Raw genomic sequence first — 24712 nt, 5'->3', positions numbered from 1 at the left:
TACAGCTTTGTTATACATGTAAGCTAAAAGTGTGCTGTTGGGGCACCTTATAATTATTTCAGATTTCTGCAATATCTGTGTGGGCTGATCTTGTCTGTTGATCCAGATACTGAGAAAACCTGTCTGTTGATTCCTTTCACCACAATAGTGTAGCCATTTTCCTTTGTGAAATCAGTCAGACAAACCTGTGCATTATCCAGTTGCTTTCTCAGCTGCTACATTAGCTTCAATTGTCTCCTAATAAAAACTGCAGCTGGAGCTTCATTTTGCAATGTTTTTGTATTTTTAAAATATAAAAATAACAATTGACACTGAAGAGATCAGATACATAGCAAGAATTTACTTTCATAGGGTCACAGAGTGATCAAAACAGTAAACACAGTCCAGAAATAAAACATCACAGCAACCATGAATCGAGTATGGAAAAGCAAGGGTATCAGCATGGCAACTGAATGCAGATTAGTCTGCACTATCCTGTTTCTACCCATGGCGGCAAAAGTTGGACCATGGAAGAAAATCAATTTGTTTGAGCTGTGGCATTGAAGAAGGCTCCTTAGCACTCCCTGTACAACAAAGGTGACAAACAAGTAGCAACTGGAACATATAAAACCAGACATATCACTGGAAGGCAAAACCACAAAATTCCTATCATCTGACTTACTTTGGTCATGTCACATGATCAAGCTTACTGGAAAAGACAATTATGGTAGAAATGTCCAGTGGTAAAAGGAAATGAGGCTTACAAAAAACATTGTGGCTGAATACTATCAAAGCTGACATCAGCTATAATGAAAAAAGTTGTACACAATTAGAAAATGTTACGAGAGCAGGTCTATATTATTGCCAAGAATCTGACAGGACTGAATGAACAGTATCATCATATTAGCTTAAGTTATTTTTTCTGTAACTATTATCAATTTTGTCTGACATTTTAAAAATAATGATTCAAGTATGAAATGTAACCTTAGCCTCTTTGTCTGTACTTATAGACACAAAGTGTATTAATATTTAACCCAATCACAGCCAAATGTGTGCGCGTGAACAATAGATCTTTAAAAGAATAACAGAGTTGAAAGTGACCTTGGAGGTATTCTAGTCCAAGCCCCTGCTCAAGCAGGAAACCTTGTACCATTTCAGATAAATGGTTGTCCAATCTCTTCTTAAAAACCTCCAGTGTTGGAGCACGCACAATTTCCGGGGGCAAGTCATTCCACTGACTAATTGTTCTAACTGTCAGGAAATTTATCTTTACTTCTAAGTTGGTTCTCATCCTATTCTTCATTCCATAATGTTATAAGCAGGGGTCTATCTGGAATACAAAAATGCAGACAACCACTTGATGGCAGCAAAAAGTCTGCCTTTCATTAACTGTTACTACATCCTTACACATCCTTCTTCATTAAAATTTAATTCACAGTGAGAAGTACTTAAACATATTAATAAATTTTTTATAACCAGATATACCAGATTTCAGTTTCATTTTTATTTTAAATATAGTATAGTGAAAATCCAACACTATGACATTTCAGAATGGGCTAGAGTTTATCTAATTAATGTGATTTGGTGACGCCTGTATTAAGCTAGTGAGTCACATTAAACCACTACATTGAGGGTGTAAAAGTGCTAAGCCATTATGTTCTATTACATTTATTCTGCACACTGTAAAGGACAGAGGAATTGATCAATCAGACATTGGGGCTATCCAGCACTTAGATTTTGATTCCAAAAATGTGCTGGGGCATGAATTTAATACCTGTCTGCAGCTGTGTCTTCTAATCTACCATGATCACAAAGTTGCATGGCAGGGTTGCTTTAAGGAGCTGTAGCCAAGAGCTCTGCACCTGCTGCTCTGAAGTATCTCTTTGGAACTAAATCTGAAACATCCATCTCCTATTAAACATACAGTATAATTGTGCTTTGTGGCTTTTTAAATAATCTGATTCTTGTACTCTTTTGGCAAAGATACTTATTCAACAGTAATTCCCTCACTGAGAAAAACGGGCTCACATTCAGGGAATGCAGGTAGCATTCTTAACTTCCTTCCCCCCCCCCCCCCCCCAACAAAGCCAGAGTTTTTCCTATGCTAAAAGGATGCATTCCAATACACGCCATGCAGCCATCAACAAGAAACCTTTCAAACCAGGAATTCTTAATATGTAAATGAAAGAGTTGCTATGTTGTTAAGGAAAAGAACAATATCATGAACAGTAAAGACAAAAACTCAACTTTCCTAAAACTACAGTATTGTGTTTTTCAAAACAAAGATACATCATATTCTTGATAGAATACTTTTCATCATTTTAAAGCACGGGTGTCAAATTCGCAGCGTCATGCTGCTGTTACATTTTGTGATTTCCTCCCCCCTTCATGGAGCTGGGGAGGGGGTGGCCTGCACATAACACATCCCGCCCGTGAGTTTGACATCCCTGTTTTAAATTTTAACTATGGAGCTAATTTCCAAGCACAGATACATGCTGTATATCCTTAGTTTTCAGATTCCTTTTTCCTGAAAATATTAAATTACAGGAAAGTATTATCATCATGAATAAACAGTGTGCTGCTTTTTGCTTGGCTGCTTCCACCAGTGCGCATGGTTGAACAAACCTGGATATCTCTGTTTATATTAGGTGTTATGCAGGAAGCAGGAAGTCTGGTGTATTTCTTATGTTCCTTGTAAGAAACAAAACACACAATGTTCTACCCCAAATACTTTAGTCTTCATTTACATCAGACCCTTTAATCTATTTTCCCTAGTTCAGATTACCTTCTTCATGCTAATAGTTGTAAACAGTGACTTAAGACTGAAATCTTTTGTCAAGTAGTCAGGCTTTGGAATAAATGGACCCCAGGTTGCTCTGTTTATACCAGCTGCCAGATCATCCATTATTAAAATGTAATGACCTGATACCAGCAATTCTAAATTACAGAGTTAAGCTTAGCAACCACAAAGCTAAGCTACAACTTCTTTTCAGTTTATCTTGCCTTACAATCTATTATCATTTCACAACCTCACCATTTCTGTGCAACTACCTTCTGCTTTAAAGTTAAAGGAATTTTGTTTTCATTTCAACTGAATGCTAGCTTTTCTTTGCTATAAAACAAGAAGCTTATTTGGACTATTTGAAAGCACAACTTTAATGTTCTTTGTTTAGTGACATTTCAGATTCATACCTCATGAGAACAAGATAATGCCAATAAACATTTAGGGTTATATACTGTACACGTGATCTTCAACTTACGACCAGTTGTTTAACAACTGTTCAAAAATATGATGGACTCAAAAAAAGTTACTTACAACCTGTCCTCAAAGTTATGACTGGACCAGCCTCACGGTCACCTGATTGCATTTTGGGAATTTGGCAACTAGTTTCATTTTATGACTGCAAAGACCACAATTTGGATAAGCTGGATTTTAGACATGATAATTTACTTAATGATCAAGGTGACTCACATAACAACCATCATAAGAATAGCCATTAAATTGAACCCAGTCATGTAGTGACTTGACTTATGACCACAATGACTTATGACCAAAATTCTGTGCCTAATTGTGGTCATAAATTGAGGATTTCCTATATTGTTTTTTCATGAATGGTAACAAAACTTTACCCCCCTATGGGACACTTCGCATGCTTTGTAGACTGAAATGCACTGCAGGTAACACTAATTTTTAGGCTGGTTTTTAATATAACCAAAAATGCATACTAATTTTTGTGCAATTCTTCCACACCTGCATTATTTTTCATGGAATCTTCCACCTGAAAATGATGATTAATAACAGATTCCTTTCATTACTGAAATTGATGCACAAAATTACTTTAATAAATCGTATTATTTCAGTGTGATCTGGCTGATGTAAATTAGATGAAACCTATGACAGGGCCAACAATACTTTTCCATGGCTAACAGTATGGCTCCTATGAAAGTAATAATCAAAATGGTGCCCAGTAGTTCTCCTTTGCTGATATACAATACAGGTAATCCTCAATTTACGACAGTTCATTTAGCGACCATTCAAAATTACAATGGCACTGAAAAAAGTGACTTATGACCATTTTTCACACTTATGACCACTGCAGTATACCCATAGTCACATGATCAAAATTTGGCAACTGGCATGCATTTATGATGGTTGCAATGTCCTGTAATCATGTGATACTTTCTGACAAGCAAAGTCAATGGGGAAGCCAAAACACATAACAACCATGTTACTAACTTGATTCACTTAACAACTGTGGCAAGAAAAGTCATAAAATGGGGCAAAACTCACTTAACAAATGTTTTGCTTAGCAACATAAATTTGGGGCTCAATTGTGATCGTAAGTCTAGGACTTCTTGTAAAGAAGCAGGCAACATAATTCCTGAAACAAACAAGGCTTCTTTTGTTAGAAAGCAAGGAGCTGTTAAAACTTAATTTTATAAATATGATAAAGAGAAGAATAAAATAAATTGACTACCATGTGCATACAAGTTGACCGTATTTTATTTTGCTTTAGCAATTTCTTTATTCTATGATTGCTGTTATTTTAAGCTTCAGGCCACCCTAAGGATGAAGCATTACAAATGAAATAGTCCAGACCAAATATGAGGTGAAGATATTATGCTTCTTGCTAGAATGAATTAGTATTCAAGTCAGGCAGGATTAAATATAAGGAGAAAGAATGGTAAAATTCACTAATTTAGCAAATATTAAAAGTTTGCTAGCTTGTTCACCATATCTACTTCAAACATGTCAATATTATATTAATAGTTTTGCCATTATTCAACAGATGAAGTTTTGCGTCACAACACTAAATGGAATAAGAAGGGAGCTTTCTACACATACCTGAAGAAAGACTGCTTCATTTAAATTCCAAATGTGATTTCTGTCAGCAATATTTGACATCTTTCTAGCAAAAGTGTACGCTTGAAGCGAAAAGTTTTAGAATGTAATAAAAAAAATATTCCCATCTTATATAATGTGCAGAAAGTATTGTTGATTCAGTGATATTTATTCCTTGACCTACATCTGTAGGATATCAACATATCTTTACATATGCAAACAGGTAAGGCAACAGACCATGGATGTGACCATAATTTCTGACTTAAAAAGCAGAATTCCAAGATACCAACATTGGAATCTATTATCCCTCCTACTGCAACTGAAAAATAAGGAAAGGCACTATGACTTCTATCCTCCTAGCAGCCAATATCTTACTTACATACCTTCCCAGTTATTGGTGGGACCAAAGAGAGGGACTGATAGGGTTGAATGGTGAAGACACCCATTCTTCAGACAACCTTGCTTGTTACCTGTTCCATTATGTTTTAAATATTTGTGAATTTACCATCTAGTTTATTCTACCATTTTAGTGGTTGTTTCTTTCTCTTTGATTGCACTGATATTTATCTTACAACAGTCTGGGACAAAAGAAAGAGTATAAATCAGAATTTTCATTGTAAACAGTCTTCTTCTGCAAAGCTTTTATTCTGGTTTAAGAGATCTCAATAGAGCTAATCAAAACATTATTTTTTTTCTATTTTGTGGAGTACTTTGAAAAAAATGAATGCAATGTGCCTACATATAAGAATGACAATGTATTTTTATTTGCTTGATTTATATTCTATCCTTTGAGGGAGATAATGACAATAATAACAGCAACAAACTGGTCACGGATAAGTCCTTTTTAAGTCCTATGCATTTAAATAGTATCTAATGAAACTGAATGAAAAAATTCAATTTGCTGGCCAAAATAGTACATAATGCATGCACAACAAGGTAAGCAACCTCCCTTTGTAAGCATTTTGCAAAAGCCGATTATCTGACAAAAAGTCTATTTTGTTGAAAATTATATGCCTCAACAAGTGTAATTTTGAGGCAGCCTTCCTAATATCTTCAGTTGTGTAAGTTTATTTGTTTAAACTTCACTGAACAGACAGAAATGAAGGCAAAATCAGGAAACCAAAAATATGTTTAAAGGAATTTGACTGACAAGTCTCTATTGGAGAAAGTATGTAGGCACTTTCACATTCTGTTTTATTTTTCCCACATTTTCAGAATAGGAGCACATCAACCGTATGAAGCTGATAGCCCTTATTTAGCAACTACCGGTACCTCATTTGGTGACAGCAGTTTGGTTACAATGGTGATGAAGAATTAAAACTTTGTGACCAATCCTTACATTTACAATTTTTACAGGTCTGTAAATGAAGGTGAAGTACTGTATAGCTTAATTTGCATATTTAGTTTGTTTGTATTTAACTTTCCTCCGAAACTCGGTAGCATATTCATTGCTACTTTTTGAACAACAGCCCAATGGAATAGATTAGGCTGATTGAGAGTGACTAGCTCAGTTATACAGAGATCTTCAAAAATGGATTTTTTAAAATCTGGCTCTCCCATCAGAATGCAACACTGATGCAACCATTATGCTATACCGAGTCTCTAATGTGATAATTAATTTTTTAGGAACACTGATTTACCTAATTTACTAATTTATCTCCATACTCTAAAAACATCTGCCTTACATTATCACTGAAAATGATGCAAAGGCAATGATGCTTAACTCCATATTATAGCATTATGGCCTATTACGTATTCTGCTGCCAAAGGGATGCAAATCTTTCAATTATCAATAGTCCTTTCCTATATACACAAACCTTTCAATTTGGAGGTAAAACATTTTGATTCTTGAGGACCATTCAGTTCAGAGTCCTATGCTGCACCTCTGCATAGTATACTTTTGTCCCTGTTAGCTAGAGTTGCTTTAAAAAAAACCATTAGCGTAATTATCAATTAGGCAGGAATAATATGAACCTAAGAAAAGGCAGCCAAGTTTCAAGCTTAGGAAAAAAAAGCAAGTTTCTACTAACTTTGTCCTTTTCTGGGCAGTAATGAAATGGCACCCAAAAAATGAAAACTTGTGAATGGGTGGTTTGCATTGGATAGCAAGAGACACTCTCAGAAAACAGGTTGGTACGAGATCATTTTTCTAAAGAGCTTAAAAAAACCTGGAGGTGGCATTTCCAAAAATCAGATTACCATCAGCATTTTTCTATTAATCTTCTATTTAAAAATATGCATCTCTGCCAACTAATGGCCTTCCTTCTATTTCTCCTTACTGCCTTCTGCAGATCATAGCTTCAGTCTGAAGTAGCAATCTTTGGACCACTAACCTTAATTTGAAGCATGTGAGGCATTTTTTTCCCAGATACACTGTGAAATGTAAGCTCTTCCCTTACTGTATTAAAGGGACAGTTTCAACTGATTGTTGGCTCTAGCAACCTAGGAACTGTGCTCACAGTGCAATGCGAAAAATCAAAAAGCTGCATGGTTGCCTTTCTCATTTGTTGATGTCTGGTACTATATCTTCAAGGTACTCCTTTGAAAAACCCAGTGAAACAAGAGGAAAACTGGCCAACTAGCAGCGGATAGTTTACCTCATAAAACAATCCTTGGACTCTTGCCTCAAGATGCATGCATGAGAGCAGAATAATTATAAAAAACACTAGGAGACCAGCCAGACCTAACAGTCTGTCATTTCTTTCTCCCACTGCTGCTGTTAAAACAGGCCAGCTTTGAAACAGAAGCTATTGGGAAGATGAATTAAATGAACAACAAAGATTGTCCCAAGAGACCTGGGTGTACTGATGCTTCTCCTCTTCAAACAACAGCTCTTAATAGAGGTGAACTTCCTTCAGGTGACACTTTCTTTAAGAATATGCCACCATTGGGCTAAGAATTAGTTTTGACAGGACTGGGCTTCAAAAAAGGAAAAATCCCTCCCCTCCTCCACCTCCAGTTTCTTTCTTTTGTATTTTAATACTTTCTCTAAGGGATTAGCTTTCAATCCTGACATTTCCTTGCAAAAGGAGGAAAGAAAGAGTGAATGAGCCAAGTAAATCTTATTCCTCCTTGGTACCTTGTGCAATTATCATGACTCTTACATTACTACCATGGCCAAATTACAATACTATTGTTTCCAGTTCTCAATAGGTTAGGTCACTTATAATGACTTGCATCAATTCAGACCTCACAGGTACACTTTAACTTGACTCTATGACTCTAGGTCCAAAACTCCTCTTTCTAATTGTTTCTGCCTTCTTGGAATCCACTTTCTTTTTTTCTAGAAAGATGAGTTATAAATGCTGATCTCTCAGGACTAAATGAGAGTTAACAAAAGAAAATGCTATCTACCTAAAGAACAAATAGACTATCTTTCTGGTTTGTTTGTTTTACCTAGGGCTTGAATAGGATGCCACCAAACAGAAAACTCCCAGTGCAACCGAAGGCATTGCTTAACTAACTATTCCATGCTTTATACCTTTCACATTTTCTGGGAGCAGAACAGTGTGATTGTATGACAAATTCAAATCAGGATATTTGTATGGAGTTCCTTAGAATGAAGAGTTTAGCAAGCCTCTGGAGAACACAAAGTTTTTCTTTATTATGAATCAGTGTTTAATATCCCCAAGCCTATGTCTTTAAAGTTTAGTTTAAGTAAAAATAATTTGCAGAGAAAAGCTTATTTCCTTAACCAGCTGACAGTATTTGCTTATGTCCTACAGAGTATGATTACTTTAACTTGATTATCATAAATGCTAGAAAAGAATTCATATTTTAATTTCATGGTGTCAGCTAAAGAAGATAAAGCATGCTATTCTAAAATAAATTACTGGTTTAGCCAATGAAATGAGTCCTTAAAATATGATCTGGTTTTTTTTGCATTTTAGGAATTTATTCAAAGGCCGATATAAGATTGAAAGATAAGTCTAAAATAGCCAGTATAATACCTTAGAAACATTTCTATTTGTATATTCCAAGAAGCAAGAAAAAAGGAATAACACTGCATATTTTCAGCACAGTGAGAGCGAAACAGACTGTAGCCATCAAATTCTAATTTAAAATGTAACAATATTTAGGCCTAGCTTGAAACATCTCTGCATAGAGGGATTGCCAAGAGGAGCGGGGAAAGGGTTTGTACATTTTCTTTACAAACTTCTGAAGAGTTCAAATGTATTCTTCTTCTTCCTTCTATCTTTGCAATAGTGGTCATATTCTTCTTCCAAAGCAGAACTTTACAAGCGTAACTGGGAAAAACCATTCCAAATTGAAAAACATATTAATGTTGACTGAGTCCTACGTCATTCCGCCTCAATATCCACAGATCCCACTGGGTATGTGCTGCAAAATGTCACTAAGATTACTAGTCCCATCATTCCTGACTCTGGTCCTTATTAGTTTCAAGCTAGTGTGGAAATCAGGAATGCCCTCACTACTTCTATGTGGATTAGACCTAGAAACTAACAACAGGTACATGAGTATATGTCAGAAGCTCCAAGCTGAATCAGAGAATAAAAATGTTCTCCTGATATTGTAATTTCAACAGGAAATTTATAACAGAATTCTCTTCATTACTACCTAGAATAGTGAACCTCTAAGTAATTCAGTAAGTCAAACCTGAATGTTTTTGGATAATTCATTATGATTTTAATTGCACAGACGCTATGTGACACTTCATTATTTTGTGTTGTTTTTTAGTTCTGTGTGGTCCAGCTGCTTCCTAACTTGATAGTGCAGATCCATCAAACCTCATGGGAACATTGCATATGGCAGTGACGTGCAGTCAGGGGAGGCAGGGGAGGCGGAGCCTCACCACTCTCGTCATGAAAATAAAAAAGAATTACTCCAGGAAGCCGTGAAAGTGGCTGGGAGAGGCGCGCGGCTTGGTTTAGCCTCCCTGGACATCTCAGCAGCAGCCCCAAGTGTGCCGATCTCGCCATTTTTTATATCGGGCAAGCCCAGGATCCTTGCAAGGGGAATGGGACGTGTGCAGGAGGCTCCTCAGCTCCAGCCTCAATCAGCGCAGCCGCGGTCCCCTTCATCTTGCCTCAGGAAGGAGGGGAATGGGACCACGTGTGCAGGGGAAGGGGATCGCGGCTCTGCTAATCTGAGGCTGTGTGCTGAGGAGCCTCCTGCACACGTGGTCCCATTTCCCTTGCAAGGATCCCGGGCTCGCCCAATGCAAAAAATGCCTAGGTACCATGTTTCCCCGAAAATACAACCTGTCCTGCGCTCACTGACCTAGCGTTATCCCAAAAGCACCAAGTTACAGGAGCCGGGGGTGGGGGGAGCGCTAACGTTGCTTGCCGCCTTCAATATACCGCTAGGTTGGGGAGTGGCGTTCTGTCCGGCCAGAGGGGAGAGTTGCCGGGCGGCTGCTCTCTTGTGAACTGGCTCCCGAAGAGCCGGGCACAGCCTCAGGGGCGAAGCAGCCATGAGGTAACTATGCTCACGAGCAGCCGCCCGGAAAATCCCCTCTCTAGCCGGGAAAAGCGCCATTCACCAAGCCCTTGCACAGCTCTCCCAGGCGACCGCCGCTGGCTGCTGCTGCCCGCCGCCGCCCGCCGCCCCGCCGCTCCGCTCCGTGCATAACTTCCAAACTCCAAAACTTCCAGCATCGCCCGCTCTAGGAGTGCTCTCTATGGTGGGCCGGCTGCTGGACAGAGAGTTTTCCGGACAGTCTTCCAGCAGCCGGCCCACCATAGAGAGCAGTCCTAGAGCGGCCGATGCTGGAAGTTTTGGAGTTTGGAAGTTATGCACGGAGCGGAGCGGGGCGGCGGCGGGCAGCAACAGCCAGCAGCGGTCACCTGGGAGAGCTGCGCAAGGGCTTGGTGAATGGCGCTTTTCCCGGCTGGAGAGGGGATTTGCGGGGCGGCTGCTGAGGTCAGTGAATGGCGCTTTTCCCAGCTGGAGAGGGGATTTGCGGGGCGGCTGCTAAGGTCAGTGAATGGCGCTTTTCCCGGCTGGAGAGGGGATTTGCGGGGCGGCTGCTGAGGTCAGTGAATGGCGCTTTTCCCGGCTGGAGAGGGGATTTGCGGGGCGGCTGCTGAGGTCAGTGAATGGCGCTTTTCCCGGCTGGAGAGGGGATTTGCAGGGCGGCTGCTGAAGTCAGTGAATGGCGCTTTTCCCGGCTGGAGAGGGGATTTGCGGGGCGGCTGCTCAGGTCAGTGAATGGCGCTTTTCCCGGCTGGAGAGGGGATTTGCGGGGCGGCTGCTGAGGTCAGTGAATGGCGCTTTTCCCGGCTGGAGAGTTTCCCGGCAACTCTCCCCTCTGGCCGGACAGAACGCCACTCCCCAACCTAGCGGTATACCGAAGGCAGCAAGCAATGTGAGCGCTCCCCCCACCCCCGGCTCCTGTAACTTGGCGCTTTCGGGATAACGCTAGGTCAGTGAGCGCAGGACAGGTTGTATTTTCGGGGAAACACGGTACCCAGGCATTTTTTGCATTGGGCGAGCCCGGGATCCTTGCAAGGGGAATGGGACCACGTGTGCAGGCGGCTCCTCAGCGCACAGCCTCAGATTAGCAGAGCCGCAATCCCCTTCCCCTGCACACGTGGTCCCATTCACCTCCTTCCTGAGGCAAGATGAAGGGGACCGCGGCTGCGCTGATTGAGGCTGGAGCTGAAGAAATTTCTCCGTTTGGGCTGCGCCCCTGCGATCGGAGCAACCACGTGGTTTGATGACGTCACCAGCCTCACCAGTCATAAACGTCACCGCACGTCACTGGCATATGGTGAGAAAAAGGCATAACCGGGCAGCATTTTTCAGAGTGAGAAAGTCAGTGATTCTGTCTTCAAGTCTAACTTCAGTGTTTTCCTGATACCAGTCTTTTTCAACAGGAAAAGAGAACTCTAACCTCACTCTCCCCATGTTAAGTTTCCTTACACTGAGAAAAAGGTAATCAAATATTTCCAAATGTCAGGATGGTGCATGCCAGCTTTGCATCTCAGGGTAGGGCTATAGTAGCTAACATCTGTTTAACATTATTCAGAGGAAAACCCCAAAGTGGCTCTTTTTGATGTTCACAAGAGCCAGCCTGGGGTACTTGACAATCTGCCAAAAAAACAAAAAAACAAAAAACCCTCCAAAAACCCCTTCTCATGTAAATATGCTTGCTTCTGGCTCTTCACAAATTTTATGTTTTTGGATTAGATCTATGCGTATTTACTCAGAAATAATTCCAGCTATTTTCCAAGTTGTCTTCTTCATTCAGCTGCTGTAGTAAATTCTGTCACATGATTTTCACCCTACCATTTCCTATTGACTGTCTTTTGAGAGTGTTACTGAATTTAAAATCAAGGTTTATTTAAAATTAACTTGTTAAAAGACAAGCCTGAATTGTGCTTCTCCATTTCTCATTAATATTTCACAAATAATATCCGTATTTCACAAGTAATAGCCACAGATACTATCTATTTTTTGAAGTGTTTAAGACACTTCAAAAATAGGCAGTGAAGGATGGATATTATCCCAATGTCTTCAGCCACCCTCATATCCACTGTCTTGAATTTACATCTAGAAAATGTTGGAGGGCATACAGTACTAGAAATCTACATAGGTTGGCCGTGTTTGAAAATAAAGGTATTTCCTGTTCCTCAGACTTCTTTCTAACAAAATGCCAAAGTGCAAAGAAATAGCCTTTATTGATAGGTAGCAATTTTAGTGTGACAGTTGCTTACTGAGTTTTACAAACCTAATATAATTCAGTTCCCCCCCCCCCCCCCGTTAATACAGTTAACACAGTAAAAAGTGGGAGAAAAATTCTGATATAAGAACCGTGGTGGCGGAGTAGATAGAATGCAGTATTGCAAGCTAATTCTGCTGACTGCCAGCAGTTTGATCCTGACCAGCTCAAGGTTCACTCAGCCCTTTATCCTTCTGAGGTCAGTAAAATGAGGAACTAGATTGTTGGGGGCAATATGCTGACTCTGTAAACTGCTCAGAGAGGGCTGTAAAGTACTTTGAAGTGGTATATACAGTAAGTCTAAGTGCTATTGCTATACAGAGAGAGAACCTCATACTTATTGCTGGAACCTATTAACAAAGTTACTCAAAGCTTATCTTTACATTTTGCTAATCATAGCATGAATACACTTCCCTATCATTTTTAAGGGACATGTCTCGGTTTTATTCCCATACTGCTATGGAAACATCCTGAAGTCACTTTTTAATCGATCTGTCATTAAAATGTATGTTCTGTCACCATTTAAACAACCTTGGTAATAATACAGTCAAGGGCGGGATCTACCCAGCTCATGCAATACAGGCATTTTTAGTCTTCTATGGGCATGTCTTCCCTGTCCCATCACTGTTTTCTGTGGCCATTTTGGCTTGTGTTGCCTTTTTGTTTTTTTGACATGGATAGTTTGATTTTCTTACATAAGAAAGTTTAGGGAAGAAAGTTTAATCCATCGTGAATACTGGTTTGAGTTATCCTTGCATTTAGACTTTAATTTTGTTTTGCCTGAATTAAAAGTTTCCCCTTGTTTTTGACATCCAGTCCATCACTACCCACCCAGTTCAGGACCTTCATTGTCATCCTATATTCTGACAAATGGAACTGGACAGATTAAGTATTGACACTTTATTCCAACTCACTGGACAACCTCTCCTGATTATTTTATGGGGATGTTAAACACACTGAAAACAGGATGTGAAACTCCACAATGAGAAAGAGCTTAATTTATTGGTCCTATAGAGCCACGTCAGAAACTCATCCACAAGACAAAATTGGAATTGATACAAAATAGAAGAGTGAAATTTCTATTCCTGGTTTTGCAATATATCTGTAGGAAAGTGGTATATTACTTAACTATCTGCACTTTGAAATCTTAAAAGAGATACAATTGGAATTTTCATCCGGACTGTTATAGATATCAGTGCTTTATTAAGCAATCAGTACAGTATTTGAGTGCATGCACTTGTGAAACTATTTGGAAGGTGAGAACCAGTTTTGCACAATCTGTATAGTCATCTGGTAGCCTTTCATGGGAATTTGTTCCTAGCTATTGTGGAAGGGACCTTCTGTTTGTCTCTAACTTTTTTTGGCAGGGCAATGAAACATAAAGATGTATGCTTTGGAATCCTTTTGTTAGAAGAGAAAATACAGGATGGATGGATGGAAGGAAGGAAGGGATATTTAAGAAAAACTAGCAAATGAAAAACATTTCCCTGTGGCAATCTAAATAAGGTGGTAGTTGACATTATCCTGTATTCTTTGATCTTTCAAACTGTTTTCTCCCCTCTTTTTATAAACATAAGGTACTGGCAAGAATTCCCAAAAGCTTAGAATACCTTCCACAGTTTTCATAAAACTACTGGGATGCTTGTGAATTGCCTGAGAAGCTTCCTTTGCTGATAAAATATTCTAATTACCATGCTTGGTTTAGAAGCTCCCTGTTGTGAATCCCTAATAGCAACGTAAAAACTAAGGATAACATTATTATTTCATTCATCCATCTTGCTGTGATGCACAGCATGCAGAAAGGCCCAAGTGCTGCTGCAATTACCTCAGATTGTTTCAAGGTTAATTTGAAATATATAGAGAAAAAGGTTATGACCTGCTAATCTGAACTAGGTATCATCTTCCTTTAAAAATGTTCGCAAAGTGTAATCTAAAGTACAAAAGGCTGACTTTTCTTAACAGATTCAATAGAATGTAGCTCAATCAGAGTTTGTACAATACAAAAGCAGTGGCAGTTATTACAGACTAAACTGAACAAGGTCAAGGAAGCATGGTATTATGAACAAAATCAAAAAATAGAAATCAGGCAAACAGGAAAAAGAAACAGTAATCTGCAAAATATGTCAAGAACAGGGAAAAAGAAATAGCTCAACAGGAGCTTTATTACAATGCTATAGCTAATATTTTGATCAAGAAGCCGAACATATTATCTCCTCCTCAGATAAAAAGACAGCTAAATAGCCCCATTTATGTTTTCATTTTAATTCCAGTTAATTCTCCCAACCACAATAAAGATAAATTCATTTATATAAACAATGAATAAATTACATGAAGAATACACCAAAATAATGGTGAAAATGTTTACATAAACCCTGCTACTTTACACTGACTGCTCTTCAAAATGGCCTTGCTGTCTTCATAGTAATCAAGTTCAGAATTTAATTTTCAACAACTCTACAGATGTTTCCAGGTGCTCACAAGTTAATGGCCACTCCTGGTTGCTCCTAAATATCTAATAATCAGGTTATATAGTGGCTTAGCCATGGGGATTAGCTCTCAGGACCAATACACATTGATAGATTTAAATCTCAGAAAATTGTCAAGTTTTGTTTAAAACCATGTAAACCTTAGCATTTATTCCAATACTTCATTGGTTGTGAAGGACTCCTACACAAACGGCATTAAAATGAAATGATGGTTACAGGCTACCAGAGGTTTGATGGTGTGGGGGAGAAATGTAGCAGAAGGTTATAATCCTGAAGACTGTGTGGGTGCACATATTTCTGTTGCCAGTAATAGAAAGAGAAAAAGTTTATTAAAATATATTTTAAGTACTTCAATCTAAACAGCAGCAATCATCATGAAAAAATCTAAAAATTATCCCTATCTTTTTATCCTGCCAAAATGAGAGAAACACCTAAAATGATCTGCCCAGATCTATTTATTTATTTGACTTGTATGGCAGAAACATACAAGTATGGACAATGAATGAGGGACTTCTCTAACCTAGCATAATTGTAGTCAGTTTGATTCTGAGTTCAATCTATCGCAGGTGCTTTCTGTGCTAATTCTTTACCTGCTATGACAATGGAAAAGATTCCTAGGGAATGTGCTGTAGCTTGAGGAAGTTGTAGTAAAGAGAAAACAAAATAACATTTATGTTAGATATAATCTTAAATTATAATCTGTTTTTAAAAATAAGCAAAATAAAAACAGAGGGATGGAGTAACTCCGTGATGACGAACCTATGTCATGCGTGCCCGAAGTGGCATGTGGAACCATGTCACCTGGCACACATGGCATCTCCCATTTCTCTTCTGAGTTTCTGGCGCGCATGCGTGTGCGCCAATCAACTGGCTTTTGTGCGTGTGGTAGTGCCAGAAACTGGAAGAGCTGGTCTTCCGTTTTCCGATGTGATCATGCATGTCAGCCAGCTGATCGTCACGTGTGCATGTGCGCCAGTAAACGGAAGTCTAGCTGGCCGACGCACATGTGCCTGCTGGAAACCAGAAGTGCATTTTCCGGCGCGCACATGCCCCCTGGACAACTCCTCTTCCGGGTCACGCCCCAGATAAGTGTGTGTACGCATACTCCCTTTTCAGTCCCAAAAAGGTTCGCCATCACTGGAGTAACTCATTGAAGGGAGACGAAAGAATAGTGAAAGCAATTTAGGAAAAAGGAAAGACACAGAAGTGTAATCTTTCCAGGACTTGCATTGAACTTCAAGAACTGAATTTTATATAACAGCTAGACTCATAACAAAGGCCTTTAAGTCCTCCCATATGGCCCAATTGTCAGTGTGTGAGAGAGAGAAGGGGGAGGGAAGGAGAAGAAAAGAAAAGAAAGTATGTATGTATGTATGTATTTTTGGGGAGATATGAGTGAAGAGATCAGGAGTGTAGGCCAAGAGTATATATTCCCAGAGTTAAGGTCATCCTAGCTGCCAAGTTAAAGCAAGTGGACATCTATACTGGGCAAGAGCAATAGAGGAAGAGGCAGATTACTTTAGTGACAATGGCAAAAGCATAAATTCTGTAATGTAGGTAATGGTAAACCATTCCTGTATTTTTACCAAGAAAATCATATAGATATAAAATATAAAATTATTGAACAATGTAGTGCAAGATGATGGACCCTTCAGGTCAGATGGCACTCAACAGCTACTGAGGAAAAGCTGAAGATCTTTTCAAGTACTAATGGTATTTATGACATGATTAAATACTTAGGGGTGTCTAGTTGCTGATGTTGCTATAATGGGGGGGGGGGGGGAATCCAAAGCTGCAAAGACAGAATTACAGTAATAACCTGGAATATAACCAGCATTACCTTTGGCAAGATGGGTGGCATGCAAGGTTGATAGATATACAAACAAACCTGGGAAAGCTCAACACAATACAAGATGAAAGGAAACTACCTATATTTTAGGCAGCAGCAAATTGTGAAGGATTGGGATTGGACACTTCAGTCAGAAGTTCATAATGCTTATGGAAAACAAAGAAGGAACTTCATTGCTTTTATAATTGGGAAAGGAATAGGGAGAATATTTTTGATCATAATGTAATCAAATCAGATAATATTGATTAGACTTTGTGACACTTTAATATGACAATCATTCGCGTAAATGCTGCAACTACCTATGCAGAAAAGGAAGTTGGTGAGTTTTATGGCCAAGTTCAAATTTGAAATGTATAAATCACGCAAGCAAGACGTGCTGCTTATGAGTGAAGACTGTAATGCCAAAGTTGGAAACACTAAAAAGGGAAATGTAGTTGGATTGTATGGCTTAAGAAATTGAAATGAAAAAAGAGACCAAATTTTCCATTTCTTTTACTCCGATTATTTCTTCAGAGCTAACCTTGTCTTTATGCAACCAAAACAACACCTATGTATATGAACATCGCCAGATGAAGTATGCAAGAAATGAAATTGATTATATTATTGCTAAAACTAAGTGGAAGAGCTCAATTAGAGCGTCCAAAGCATGGCCAGGTGTTGACTGTGGAACAGATCACAAAGTGCTTTTTGGCACATAATCAATCAAATGATAACAAAGAATTATGTGATGGAGCCAAAAAAAAAGTAAAATAAAAACTTCAGATAATTCTTTGTATATCACATGTTTCACGTAGAATACAGTTCCTTCAGTGACTATTGTAACCGGTTTGACTACTTTAGAAAGACTTTGAATAAATTCATGAAGAATAAAGTTAATGTATTAATGTCCAATACATAAAATAACTGCTAATATCTTGGAATAACAGAGTTGAAAGGAACCTTGGAGATCTTCTAGTCTAACTCCCTGCTTAGGCAAGAAACCCTGCACCACTTCAGACAAATGGTTATCTAATCTCTTCTTAAAAATTTCCCGTGTTGGAGCATTTACAACTTCTGGAGGCAAGTTGTTCCACTGATTGATTGTTCTAACTATCAGGAAATTTCTCCTTAGTTCTAAGTTGCTTCTCTCCTTGATTAGTTTCCACCCATTGCTTCTTGTTCTACCCTCTGGTGCTTTGGAGAATAGTTTGATTCCCTTTTTTGTGGCTGCCCCTGAGATATCGAAATACTGCTATCATGTCACCCCTAGTCCTTCTTTTCATAAGACTAGATATATCCAGTTCCAGCAACCATTCTTTATATGTTTTATCCTCAAGTCTCCTAATCATCTTTGCTGATCTTCTCTGCACTCTTTCTGGAGTCTCAACATCTTTTTAACACTGTGGAGACCAAAACTGAATGCAGTATTCCAAGTGTGGCCTTACCAAGGCATTATAAAGTGGTATTAATACTTTACATGATCTTCATTCTATCCCTCTGCTTATGCAGCCTAGAACTGTGTTGGCTTATTTGGCAGCTGCAGCACACTGCTGGCTCATATTTAAATGATTTCCACTAGGACTCCAAGATCCATCTCAGTCACCACTATTGAGCAAGATACCACATATACTGTACCTGTGCATTTTGTTTTTCTTGCCTAAATGTACAACCTTACTTTTTCACCATTGAATTTCATTTTGTTAGATAGCGCCCAATGTTTAAGTCTGTCAAGATCCTTCTGTATCTTAAGCCTATCTTCCGGAGTGTTGGCTATTCCTGCTATCTTGGTGTCGTCTGCAAATGTAATGTGTTCCCCATCTATCCCCTCATCCAAATCATTGATGAAGATGACTGAGGAGAAATTTCCTGACAGTGAGAACAACAGGGGGTTGGACTAGAAGACCTCCAAGGTCCCTTCCAACTCTACTATTGTATTGTATTGTATTGTATGTTGAAGCGTAGTGGGCCTAAAACAGAGCCCTGGGGTACCCCACTGCATACCTCCCTCCATGTGGATGCAGTTCCATTGAAGAATACACGTTGACTACAGTTACGAATCCATTTGGTGGTGTTGCTGTCTAACCCACATTTTTTCTATTTTATCAAGTAGTAGGTTATGGTCTACTTTGTTAAATGCCTACCACTACCTGAAATCCTATGTCTCTCAATAAGAACCTACAGGCACCTGAGGGATATTGCATGATGAAGTGGAAAAGTCCATTCTTCAATTTCTTATACCCATCACCTTTTTTCACTCTACGTTCAGTACAATCCTAAACTGATCTTAAAAAGCAGTTCAAACAATCCCTGATTGGCATGGGAAGGGAGGGGAGTCTGTCATTAAATAAACAGTCATCTCCCTCTTTCTCTCTTGTTTCATATTGACATGTGTACCTAGTAGTTATTCACTTCAGTCTTCGTCTTTGTGTAGGATTGGTTCAGACATCTGGCAGGAAAGAGCCTGGTTTCAAAGGATTAACCCTCCCGCTACCCCAAGCAGAACAATTCTGGAGGTTAAAAAAATGATTCAGACACTTTTGCCTAGGTAACAGCTCCTGTACATCTTCATCAAGGTCATCTTCCTTAATCTCTACAATAACACTCCCACGCATACAACCCATTTATGTAGATGACACCATTGTCATAATTTTAAAAAGGAACAATTGGAGATGACACATCAGTCTACCAACATCTATAAAAGAAGAACATTCCTAAGAGAAGACAAAACAACAATGCCCTACCCATTCATTTATTTATTTAGCTGCCCATCTCTTGCTTGTGACAGGGTAGTGCACACAAAACACGAAGCCCAACAATTAATGGAATTAAAGCAAAAACCTTAGAATACAGTTTTAAAAAACCATAATAGCAAAAGGAGAATGCATTCTAAATGCAATGCAACCATTTGAAAATCTTTTGCTAGGATTGCCAGGGCTAATGACAGAACCAAGTTTTAAGGATCTTCCAGAAGGGTAATATGGTTGGGGCCAATCTTACCTGGGGGGGGGGATTACATTCCAGAGTGCGGGTGCCTTCCTGTGTATCCTTATTAATAATGAAACAAAAGTAAATTTGAGACCCAAGTTTTTTGAAAAACAAGTCACACTAATCAAGTGCTTCACTACGAAAGCAGCAACCCAACTGTATAAAAACATTACTCAAACAAGTACAAAACTTCTGCAGTAACCTAAAATGCCGAAAAAAGGAAACGGACCATTTGTACAATATTTTCCAACACAGCGGATATCAATGCAACTTCATCTAAAAAAAATTGACTACCAAATCCACTACAACTCAACCAGTACAACCTATAAAAAGGATAATACTACCGCATATCAAAATATCTCGGAGATAACCAATAGTCTACTACAACTGCTTGGAATTTCTGTAGCACAAAACCTACAAAATTCCTCTAAAGAACAAAAGACCCAATAATCAAGAAGAAAAAACAGAAGTCCCCTACAATTTACAATATAAGAACTGTAATAGATACTATGCAGAACTCAGGTAGAAAACTGGTAGGCTGCATCCAACATCATCTAGCAGCCAGAAGGTATGACGAAAATGCTTGTTGTTAGGGGATAAGATGAAGGAAGCATTGTTTGGACTCAAAACAAAAAAGAGGCTACTAGATTATATATTTGCCATGGTTATCAAAAAGTAGCAAAAGGGCCTCAATGTATGTTTGAAATACCTCCTTTGGTTGCTTCTCATGGGATTTTACATTTTTATATTTAAAGTCATAATAAAGAATACATGCAACAAGTAACCTAGGCCTTAGTAATGGAGCTCCATGGAAGGAAGGAAGGAAGTGATAGTTTCATGACAATGAAAATCATTCATACGATTTCATTAAAACTATTCTGATTTTTACAAAAGAAAAATAGGGTAAAATGTATCTTGTTCATATTTCCAGTGATCTGATAGTAGCTGGAAGGTGTTTAGAGCATATGGACTCATCACTCAGCTGCCTGACAGCTTGCATTCTTTGAGTTTCTTTTTATGACACCCACAGATTTTTAAATTTCATCCCTGTATAAAGTGGTGAAGGCAACAGAATAACAAGCAATGCCCACACCTGCAATTTTAGAGTGGGGTAAACAAACTTTTGGTGTCAGAGACAATAATGAATAAATTGTGAGGCTATATTACACATATGAATCTAAAATGTTTGATATTTTTCAAGCCGGGCTTTACTAATGAGCATTTGGGGGAAGGGGGAGAGGATTATTTTATTGTACTTTAGAGCTTATATTCCACTTTCCAGTGTAGTCTCTTCCACAAAAAGGTGAGAAACCAAGTGGCCAATTTTCAGCAGTACTGGCCAGATAGGAATACAGGTATTCCCCAACTTAAAACCAGAATTTTCATTGCTAAGCAGGGCATTTAAGTGAGTCACACCCAATTTTCCTACGATTGTTAAGTGAATCTGGATTAATCCATTGATTTAGCCTATCAGAAGCCAGCTGGAAAGGTCACAAATGGTAATCACATTTGTGATTGCAACTGTAATCATTGTAAATACACCAAGCACCTGAATGTGTAACATGTGACCATGAGGCTATGATCTTACCTTTGAGGAGTGGTTGTAAGTCACTTTTTCAGAGCTGTTGTAATTTGGAATAGTGGCTAAGTCAAGGACTATCTGTAAAGTAGTTGGCTCAAGGAAAAGGGGTCCAAAGTTGACCAAACAACACTGAATTAACTCTGTGACCCTCAAAAGGAAGTCAGAAATAGGAAAAAGGATCTTCAATGCTTAACTGAATCAAAGAATGAGGCACATGAGAGCATTCCCTCTTTCAAAAGTTTTATTTAAAATGTAAAATAACTGTGATTTTAAAGCACATGTACGCAAAATGAGGCAATCTTCCTCTATTTTTCTTTTACGTGACTTTTCAATCTGGGAAAATCTTTCTGCATAGTACATTCTGCAAACATACTCCAAGAATATAATGCCTTGATAATGCCGTGTCTTTCTCAAACAAACTACTGAATGGAATAGCTTTGCCAGGTGCAGTCTATTAACAGAAACTGTTAACTCAAGGGAAGCTTTAAAGATTGTGAAATTGTCCTTGGCAAAACAAAAAGCAAAAACCCATGCATTATTCTTTAGTATAAAATGTACAAAAATAACACATATCTCATTGTGCAGTATACCATACGTTTCTTGCTTCTATTCATTACATTCCACAATTTCCATATATCACTATATCATTTTTTCTAAGCTTCTAATGCCTTTAAAACGTGACTATCTCCGAATTATTGGAAGTATGTTTCAAACTGAACATACTTGGGAGTCTTGAAATGAGCAACCCAACCTTCAACCCAAAGCACAGGATATCCTTCATTCAAACAACGACCAAAGAGAAAATGTATCCAAAAATTTATTGGGGAGTTAATTTCAAAATCCTATTCTTCAAGTAGAAAGTATCAAATCAAAACAAGCATCTCATATTAATCATACAAATGTTACTATTCCTCTATGTCCGTGATGGCAAACCTATGGCACGTGTGCCATAGGTTGCAGATCAGCTCCACTGTACATGCGTGAGCATCTCCTGCCAGCCAGCTGATTTTCAGGTCTCTGCGGCATGGGGGCAGGGGTGGGGCACATGCAGAAGATACATGCGCATGTGCGGGGGTGGGGGGAGTGCAGGGACTTGCGGTGCACAACCTCACAGCATGTTTTTGGTCCCAGGAGGCTTCAGGGAGGTCTGCTAGGCCCAAAACGGGGCACGGAAGTTTCATGTCTGCATGAGGGGGAAGGGGCGCACATGGGGGTGTTGCATGTGCATGCATTATGGGTGTGGGTACACATGCGCGCACTGTTGTGTGCGCACACGCACTTTCGGCATGCGATGACAAAAAGGTTAACCATCACTGCTCTATGGAACACTGATATATGATCAATCATTTTACAGCAATTTCATAAGACTTCTGTTGGCTGTAATATTTGAATTATTCTTTGTCTCACTGAAAAAAAATATCAAGAACCTCCTGCCTATGGAGATTCTCAGTTATCTAAGTCATGGGTTAAAATAAAAATAAGGCAGTTTGCGGGTTCAGTAATTTCATCTAATCTTCTGAAAGCTGAATCTTCAGGTAATTAAACAGCCCCAAGTATAATTTAAAATAAGGTATGTGAACCAAAACACATTGTGATTTTAGTGTAATATGTGGAATCAACCACTGGACGCTGAAGTACATTTTTTTCCATTTGTGGATTAAGAGCTGCTATTAGTTTTCATCTAGAACTGAAGAGAAAAAAAAGCTTTCTGTCTATAAGCCTTCAAAAGAAGACATGCTGTGGCTATCAGGTTAGAAAATCAATTTTCTGGTTGTAAATATCTACACACATATATTTCATTAATACATCCGAAAGCCTGCTAATCTCAAATGTCCCTATCTCAGCCAAGATAACTTGGAAACAAGGTTACTTGTTGCAGGTTTAATGAGGCCAAAGTCCGGCATGGATGAGTTCTAGCAGTTTCAAAGTCAGCACTGGGAGCTACCATCTACCAGTGCCGTACATAGTCATTGCCATAGTTATGCCCACAGCCCAGTCCCACCTCGTAACCAGCATCCGGCATTCTCCAGTCCCGCTTCCGGTGTCCTCCAAGTTGCTAACGACTTGGCTCTGAGCGGCGCTGATCAGCTGTTCCGGCCACCGCTTAATTAGCGCCAGTCAGCTAAAGTCCACGCAGGAGAGGACAACTAGGCCATCAGGCATGTCATGGTAGCAACTGGGATGCAATCCGCTGGAACCACACCTTTCCTACAGCTGTTTTGCCTTTCTGCAGCCCCCCCCCCCCCCAGGTATGACAAGCCAGTCGGGACTTAACAGCCAAAGTTTATGCAACTGGGATTAGGTAGTTTTGTATACCTCTTTAATATATTCTTTCTTCATCTTTGACAATTACTTAGGCATGATCTAAAACTGAAATTCATGACGTCAGGATCAGCATACAATGAGATAGCTACCATTGAAATGAAGATTTTTTTTAAAAAAAATAGATATTCCACAGAGTTTCTATTTCTAAAATTTTTGTGTAGGAGTTTATCTATAATAATAGGAAGAACAAGGAAGGGAGCTCAAAGTCAAAGTAAATATTATGCTGCCAATGTCTGATTTTTAACATGGCTTAAAAAATCTTTAAAATACTAACAAAACCATGAACGAATAAACATAATGTAAGATCACTAATAAAATAAACTAAATAAGTAGTTTTCCACCAAATTGGCTCTATCTCTGCCTTTCTATAAAGGATAAAATCCATCATCTTTCTGTTTAGAACCATGCCAGAAGATTTGCTGGCACAGATGAAGAAAGAAAAGAAATGTAGATGTAGAAAAGGCATTCAACTGTGTCTTTGTTTATTAAGATACTGCAATTTGAATATTCCAAGTGAAACCTGACTAGCATCACTATTTATTGTATATCTCCTGGTTTTCATACAGAGCTGTGGGCTTTAGAAATCCCAGAGATGTTTTGTGTGATATACTGAATTTTGTTTTTAAAATGTCACCTTCTTCTGAAAACAACCCCCACTGAGTTTCAAACTTGTGTTTTGAAAATGTACACTATATATATAGTGCCAAAACCCAATGAAGTAATTCTCATTACAATTTCTTTTAATGATAGAGAAAGCAGAAACAAAGTAATAGCTTTTAAAGGCATCTGTGCCTGTAGGTTTCTGATGGACCAAGAAACAGAATTTGAAACATTAACTATCATTAAATGTTATTACCATGGTATGGCAAGGTAGAAGAGATGCAACTGAAGTGCACACTCCCAGATGGTCTTTAAAACGAATGATGCACTTAATTGCTTCAAATGTATGACTCCAGCACAAGTCATCCTCAAAATAATTGTGGTTTCTTGGCTAAATAAA

General features: G+C 38.8%; 1 protein-coding gene across 3 annotated transcripts in view; it reads right to left on the bottom strand.

Moving 5' to 3' along the window:
- MGLL (monoglyceride lipase) overlaps positions 1-24712 on the bottom strand; it is a 99046-nt gene that overhangs the window by 41416 nt on the left and 32918 nt on the right. The window lies entirely within an intron of this gene.

Source organism: Natrix helvetica (assembly GCF_964273705.1).
Source record: "Natrix helvetica genome assembly, chromosome: 1".
In the NCBI taxonomy this organism is placed as follows: Eukaryota; Metazoa; Chordata; class Lepidosauria; order Squamata; family Natricidae; genus Natrix; species Natrix helvetica.
Note: the sequence above shows the minus strand (reverse complement) of the source record. Positions and strands in the feature narration are given on the sequence as shown.